At 42.2% G+C, this 8187-nt stretch overlaps 1 protein-coding gene across 5 annotated transcripts in view; it reads left to right on the plus strand.

Moving 5' to 3' along the window:
* The first annotated feature begins 2711 nt into the window (after nt 1-2711).
* Nucleotides 2712-8187, plus strand: part of TMEM68 (transmembrane protein 68) — a 41746-nt gene continuing 36270 nt past the window's right edge. For 2 of the 5 annotated variants that reach the window (XM_062633375.1, XM_062633378.1), the window contains exon 1: nt 2715-2839. The gene's annotated coding sequence lies outside the window, so the exon portion shown is untranslated. Of the gene's footprint in view, nt 2840-3771; nt 3794-6806; nt 6912-8187 lie in introns of those variants that run through there. The other 3 variants (XR_009967579.1, XM_062633377.1, XM_062633376.1) reach the window with 3 other exon arrangements.

Here is an 8187-nt window from a genome sequence, read left to right on the forward strand (position 1 = left end):
ATGAAGGGAAATCAGCATTTATATTTCTGTCTTGTATCTAAGCTGACCTACTATGGAATGTAAAAAAAACGTGGTATGCTTATGTTCAAAAAGAATGTCACCTTTTTATATCTAAGTATCTGCAATCCTCTCTAAATACTATAATTTCTCATAAAATACAGCATTGCTCAAACTACTACTAAGCAGAGCAAATCATTTCCCTCACCTATCATTGTAAAAATAGCTCAAGGCTGTCAGTGCAGGCAATGAAATTTTATAGCAAGTACCGAAGGGACTAATGGAGGTTGTGGGAAGAAAGGGTGGGGGTTGTGAAATATCAGTGGGGTTTGAAAGATATGAAGGTGGGTAAGAAGGCTGGGGAGCATTCTTTTTTTTAAAGCAGCCATGGTGTGTAAAAGAGCTAAGAATGGACAGCTATGAATTTCAGATAATGAGGCTGAGGAGAGTCAATAGAGTTTTCAGTCAATAAAGGGATGCTGAGAAGGATGCACCTAATCAGACTGGAAAGCTTTAATTAGTGACATTGTGACAAACTGGGCAAAGAAACTAGGAACCAAAGTGATGGAGGCAAGACAGAAGTTGTTCAAGTGAGATGGATTAATGTTGAGAACAGAGAGATGTGGAAAGGAAAGAGAGAAACTCATCCTAAGAGATAATGATGGGGGAAAAAAAAGGTAGTAATAATGCAGACTGAGATTAGATAAGAAAATTAGGGAGAGAAGAAAAATTATATGAAAATCAGTAGAGTGAAAATATACTGGACACGAATACAGAGGGTGCTTGCAAAATATTAAGGGAGAGAGAAAAGAGAGGGAAAAATACCTGCTAGATACCATGTTTTTTCATAAAGAGACCCCAAAATTCCTGTTGCCTGTCATATCTCTGCTATCAGTAACTGATCTACTGAAAACCATTAATTATGCATGACAAGAAGGCAGGATGAAAACCTATTGTATAGCAAAGGGTCACACTTCTGTCAAGTGCCAAGAAACTTTTCAGCCTCCAAACCCAAATGGTCACTTTATGTTAAGCACAGAACTATAGAATTGTTTAGGTTGAAAAAGACCTTTAAGATCATTGAGACCAGGCATTAACCGAACACTGCCAAGTTCACCACTAAACCACGTCCCTAAGTACAATATCTACACATCTTTTAAATACCTCCAGGGATGGGGACTCCACCACTGCCCTGGGCAGCCTGATCCATGCCTGACAACCCTTTTGGTGAAGAAATTTCTCTTAATATCCAATCTAAGCCTCCTCCGGTGCACCTTGAGGCCATTTCCTATCGCTTGTTGCTTGGGAGAAGAGACCCCCACCTCAATACAGCCTCCTTTCAGATACTTGTAGAGTGTGATAAGGTCCCCATTGAGCCTTCTCTTCTCCAGACTAAACAACCCCAGTTCCCTCATGAGACTTGTGCTCTAGACCCTTCCCATGCCAGAGTCACATGCCTCTGTCTTACTCTCCTAGAGAAAAATTTTTCACAATGAGAATAATCAGCCATTGGAATAAACTCCCCAGGGAAGTGGTGGACTCCACAACATTGGTCACTTAAGATTCAGCTGGACAGCAGGCTGGGACATCTAGTCTAGGTCATGCCCCTTTCACCAGGTGATCCTTGCGGTCCCTTCCAACTCGGTATTCTATGATCTCTGTGATCCTTCGGACACTTTTCTGTTCTTGTTTCAATCTAAATTGATTTGAATAATCAAGAAGCAAATAGAAGTAAATACAGTATTTCAAAGAATACTGGCTGCAACTCTTCACTTATCCTACCAGGTATTCTTGTCAGATAAATCCTAAGGTTATACTTACCCCTTCCATAGCTTCACCCCATTGTCAGGATTGCCTGGCAGGATTTACAATTAGAAAAGGAAACATGAGCTTAATTTTTCTACACATCTTGAACTACTATTTTCTTAACACATATTGGTGTGGAACACACTTTGCAGTGCAGAATACAGGAGGCTCCTAATTGTTTTTACTTTCCCAAATATAGGTGCTAAATTTGCATTTCTTCATTTATCTGATATTCTTAACTTCACGAAGCTACTAAAAAATCCTTACTAGTAGTCCTGCAATTGCATCTGCTAGACACCATTCTTGCATAGGAGAATATATATATGCATATATATAGCATTTATATATGCTCCTGATTCACGAGACATGGTTTGTTATACCAGTTTCCTTTTCCTCCATTTCTCACAGAATCTTTATATTCACCATAATGCACATTATACACTACGTATCTGTACAGTTATTTTGGAACTTTCGAAAATTTTTGCCCATTATTTAATCTAAAAATTACAGACTTAAAATTTTGCATCTTTTTATTATCTTTTCCCTCTCCCCAAGACTCTAATGCCGACAGGAGCCCCACGCGTCCCCCGTCCCGTTCCCTCGCCACGGGGAGCAGCGGCTCCACCCGCGGTGCCCGGGCAGGGCCGCCAGCGCCCGTCACGTCCCGGGATTTTTATCGTGGAAGTATTAAAGCGAGAGGTTGGGGCGCGGAACCCCCTGGGGCTCCCGGGCCCCGCCCCGCATCGTCGGGCCCGGGCCCGGGCGCGGGGGCGGCGCCGCGTTTAACCCAGGCCGGGGCCCGTCCGCAGGGTCCTTGGAACGGTCGCTGCCGCCGCGGGCAGGTGAGCGGGGCCGGGAAGGGGCTAGGCGGGGCCGGTGCGGGACCGCGGTGGGTCTTTCCCCGCGGGGTACGCGGCCTGCAGTGCCGGGGTGCGTCAACAATGACCCTTTGTCGGGGCCGCTGAACACCAGAAACTGAGGGAATCCCCCGAGCTTTCGCTGTAATAGTGTTGGGAAACGCTAATGACGTTTCCAGGTGAAGAAACAGGATAAATGTGGGTGCTGGGCACTTGCTGTATTTTGCTTGTGCTTGGCTGTGATGGGTACCCCCACTGGGCGCAGGTCCTGCTCTTCATACACCCTCCTCCAGCTTTTACCTGCCACGTTTATGGCAGCTGAGCTGGGTGCTGGTGCCAAGGGTCATTCCTTAGTTCCACATGGGAATCAAAGCCGAGTGGGAATTCAGGCCATCATATTTAAGGTTGTAAGAGAATAAATGAGGAAATGGTGCTTTGGGTGAGGTACTCTCAGTGTGTGCAAAAGGGGGAATAGCTGTGGAAAACTGGGGAACTGGGCACTGTAACTGCTGGTACTTCCTATTTAAGGGGATGTAAATTTCAGTTCTGGGGTGGATGTGCCAATAACTCATGAAGGTAATGAAAGCTGTAGAAACGTATCAGTGAAAACATAGCAGTATACAAGATTGGTGGGTTTCTGGAGGGAAATAAGGTGTGTGGTGGCAGTGTGAGACCAGCAAGAGAGTTATTTGCCATGGAACTACCACCAAAAAAAGTCTGGGAAATCTGTTTACACTGAAAGGCAGCATCATGGAATCATAGAAAGGTTTGGTTTGGGAAGGACCTTAAAGATAATGTAGTTCCAACCCCCCTGCCATGGGCAGAGACACCTTCCACTAGACCAGATTGCTCAAAGCACCTGGCCTTGAACACTGCCAGGGATGGGGCAGTCACAACTTCCACCCTTTTTCAGTTTAAAGCCATTCCCCCTGGAAGGTGAAGAATTGTAGCTGTTAGATTACTCGTTGTAATTGTTAGATTACTCCTCTTGTGAAACAGCAGTTGAGTTTGACAGAGGAAGTGGGAGCCTGCCACAAGAAAGCAGGTGTTCCAAAATCTCCCCAGAAGCCTCCAGCTACTTCACACTCATCTTCCCACTATGCTCTGCTAAACCTAACACCAACAACAAACTGGTGAGCAGCAAGACAAGTATTAACTGTCCTTGGTTGAAGGACAGCTACAAGGTTTTAATTTTGATGCCGTAGGTCTCTTGTGACAGCTCTGTTGTTGCACTTCTGTTCGCTGGGATTATAGTATTGGTAAGATTATTCTTATCGACAAATTATGCTTCAGCAAGGGCTCGGGATCTGAATGACTTACACTACATTACTGTATAGGAGGCTTTTGTTGGAGGGGGAGCTCCCCTTTAAGTAGGGAGGCATTAGTTTTGTCTCCATCTGACATCACTTGTAATTTTACATTATAGATATAGCTATTACTCTGGTATTTGATATACTTTAAAGGTGGAGGCCAAACAAACATCTCACCTGTCAACACAGATGTTGTCCTCTAGAACAATGAAGTCACTCAGAACAATAATGTTTAAAGTCCATTACTAGATGAGATGAGAAAAATACAGACAATGTAAAAAATGTTTGTTGCAACAAACAAGTTGCGAACAAGTGTAGTGTGTGTTGCAACACCTTATACTCACCTTTTATAGGTTACTCAGTATTGAAGAACATGGGAGCTGCTCTTGGCTCTGATTTGATAAAAGCAGAAGAGAAATTTCTCACTTAAATTCTGAGACTTGGGGCAAACCAGAGCAGTTAAAAGTAAGCATGTTGCAGTAACATTCTTACATTATCTTCCAGTACGCAGTCAAGCAGGTCTTTAGTAACAGCCTTGCAACAGGCACTCAAATAGTTATGTAAAAATTTCCGATACGGTGTTTGATAGAAAGGATGCTTCAAAATTGTGTTTGTGGTCTCAGCAAGGGGCTGGTGAGACATGGCCAGTAGAATGTGCCAAAAATAGAAGTTCAGTCCTGTTGTAGACTTTTGATGTTACACTGGCAGTACCGTACTGACCATGCCTTATCATATTGGGCTCACATCCTATGGTCCAAAAGCCAGAATCAGTTTTCAGTGATCAGAGTTCAGTCTTTCCTTATGAAATGTTGTAGGCAGTGTACAATTGAACTGTGGGAGCAGGAACTGAAAACTGGCTGAGCACCCAACTCCCAGAAGAAGCCATGCTGCTTCTAGTTTTTCCTCAGTCAATCATTTATTCTTTCTACACTCTTGACTTTCCCATTGGATTCAATGGGAATGATGTTGAATTAAATTGTATCCCACCCAGCTAGCTGGCATAAGGTGAACTCACTCCATGTGTACCCAACTACTTTGATATGTCTCATTGAAATCTGTACTGTTAATACCTGTTTTGTGGGTTTAAAAAACCCTGAACGTTTGCACATTTAAGTATCTTAATTTCTTTCTAAAGCTTTTTTCTTTTCTGTTTTTTAGTGTCTACATTGAACTTAAAATCAGAAATAAATTGTTGTATTCATTTATATTGTAGTCAATGAGTGAACAAATTTAGACATTGTGGTCTTCCAGCCAGGAAGTAATTTTCTGTTATGTAAAAATTGGGATGAAGGAAGAGGAATTGGTGGGATGTTACATTGCTTACATTGATTGTTGTAAACATCCTATTAATATTATGAGGAAATTCTGAACAATGTAGGACAGAGACTCAGTGCTCATTTGACATGGATTCCGTCACCAATGGATACTTCTTTGTCAGTTGATGGCATCATTCATTCATATGTGCTCCGTTTTAAAGAGCTTTATTTTTTAATCAAAATGTCAAGTGGTATTTGTAATGTATTTTCATAATCCCCATAGACCATCTTAATGTTGGGCTGTTCCTAAGAGTGGTTTTGCCTGTGACAGCATTTTCACAGTTATCCTGTTCTCAGGGAGCCAGCTGATCCTGTTGGAGACCAGGCCGGTGATGAGAACACACAGTGAGGGGCTGGTGGAAGCGCAAGTTCCAAGTTGCAGCTCATGTGTGGCTTAAAATGACTCTTTGAAAAGCCCCTAGTAAACCTGTATGTGCATGACGCTGCACAACTATTAAACCTCTAATTTCCTTAAATACTAGAGGTGGATTTGTGTACATGGTCTGTTTCCCATAAAATTATAATGAGTGGTATCAGTTGCCTTCATCATATACCAGCTTCTCCGTAATCTTGTCAGTGATTTATCTAGCTGCTGAGTCTGCAGCTAGGGGATTTTGGAATAATCTTAAATCTCTTGCAGTCCTCTGGATTTTCCCTAGTCTTTCACAAGTTACTAAAAATGAGTATCAGAGGCCAGAGGGAACTTCAGGTGGTTTTTAAAAGAATGTTAGGTGCAAGAAAATACCTGGATTTTTTAATCTTAAAATGTCGGTAAATTATATGATCTCTTGATCACCAGGTTGCTGTCAGTGATCAATATATCCAAATGACCCATACGGCAGTCATTATTGGTACATTTACTATGGGCATGGACATTTTATCTGCAACTTTAAGCTAGTTTTGCTACCACTGTGGTATGTGTTCCCAGTCTGAAGCCCCCATAACAATGCAAAATCCACTTGCTTCCTTCACCCTCTGTTACAGGCTGAACAAGTAATTCCAAGTATTGCTCAGTATTACTGATTCAATAGCCTGAGACAAGCCCTTAGCATCACCTTCTCCTGGTCTCTGTCAGCACTGGTTGCTTCATACAAATTTGGGATTTGTAGACCTTGCTCTTATTGGCAACTTTAAACAATAACTTCTTTATTACAGAGTAGCACCACACCATCAGCTGTATCCTCATTAAACACCTCCTAAACAAAGATTTAAAGATCTGAATCATGCAGACTATTTCTTTCACATTATTGATGAAATCTCTTTTCAGTGACAATTTCCAGATTTTCCTATATCTTAGGCATCAGTCATCAGGTTATAAACAATTCTATATTAATTCTTGTGATGTTCTTCATCACATTGGTTTCACTTGTTACCCATGCTGAACATCATTTAATACACTGCTTGCTTTCTTTGAGCAAGGTAATTTACTATCCTTCTGGCTTGTGCTCTACCTGTGAAACCCATGAATTTTTGCACTTTTACCCTTCCAGTTCTCTCCCCCATCCCGCTGCAGGGGGGAGAGAGAGAGCAGTTATGTGCTGCGCAGCTGCTTACTGGGGTTAAACAATGACAGTCCTTTTTGGTGACCAATGAGTGCAAAGGATTTGAGATAAGGACAGATTTGTGTGAGTGTCCTGATTTCATCTGGGATAGAGTTAATTTTTCTAGTAGCTAGTGCAGTGCTGTGTTTTGACTTTAGTGTGAGAACAATATTGGTAACACACTGATGTTTTGGTTGTTGCTAAATAGCGCTTACCCTGATCAAGGACTTTTCAGTCTTTCATGCTCTGCCACTGAGGAGGGGCATGGAAAGACGGGAGGGAGCAGAGACAGAACACCTGACACAAACTAGCCAAAGGCGTATTCCATACCACAGCATGTCATGCCCAGTATATAAGCTGGGGGCAGCTGGCCAGGACAGGCTGATCGCTGCTTAGGGATGAGCTGGGCATTGTTTTCTGGTGGTGAGCAATTGTATTGTGCATCACTTGTTTTTTTTAATTGGGTTTTATTATTCTCTCTATTTCCTATTATTATTAATTTATTACTATATTTTGTTTAGATTATTAAACTATTCTTACCTCAACCCACAAATTTTAGCTTTTTTTCTGATTGTCCTCCCATTCCCACTGAGGTGAGGAGCATGAGGTATGAACTAGTGGTTGCATGGTACTTACTTGCTGACTGGTGTTAAACCAAGACAGTGAGACCAAATTTATAGCTGTTACAGATACTCATCAGCAAGGCTTGCTTGCCTCACCACATGTTAGAGTCTGGTGCTTGTTTGTGGCTGCTGTTTGCTTTTTGCTTTTGCTGTTTGCTGTACTCCTTGTCATTCACAATTCCTGATGGAGCTGTGCTTTATACCAGTCCACCACTATATTCTACCCAGGGCTTCAAAAAAGAAAAATAAAAGTGGAGCATTTATTGTATATATAAAGCTTGCTCATATAAGTACACAGCTGAAGACATAAAGTCAGATAAGTCTGGAATTGCTGTACTTTATGATTTTGGCAATGACTGTGGCAATTACAAATTGTATCTTGTAGGTGCTTGTTCTGGTGCTGGAGCAGAAAAAATTACTCCTTAAACAAGTAGTAACCTGACTGAGGCAACTGAAAGCTGTATTTAGATATGGATTACTGAAACTGATTGCAATGTTTAAATCTCTGGCTAATGTTCAAGAGTCTTGAAATCAGCCAGCAATGCGGCAGTGCTCTTGTATTCTGGGGAAACCGTTGCCTGCTGTCAGGCAGGCAGGAACAGACTAACTAGGGAGCTGCATGTGGCAAACATATCACCAGGGCCACGGAGCTCACTTGGCCTTTGCCAGGGCTGGAAAATCTGAAAGAAGAGTGTGTTGGCATGGTTGTGTGGATGAGGGGCTAGGAGCTTCTTTCC

This window comes from Pezoporus occidentalis, unplaced genomic scaffold (genome assembly GCF_034315485.1).
Source record: "Pezoporus occidentalis ecotype Australia unplaced genomic scaffold, CSIRO_AGI_Poc_V1 ctg4, whole genome shotgun sequence".
Lineage (NCBI taxonomy): Eukaryota > Metazoa > Chordata > Aves > Psittaciformes > Psittacidae > Pezoporus > Pezoporus occidentalis.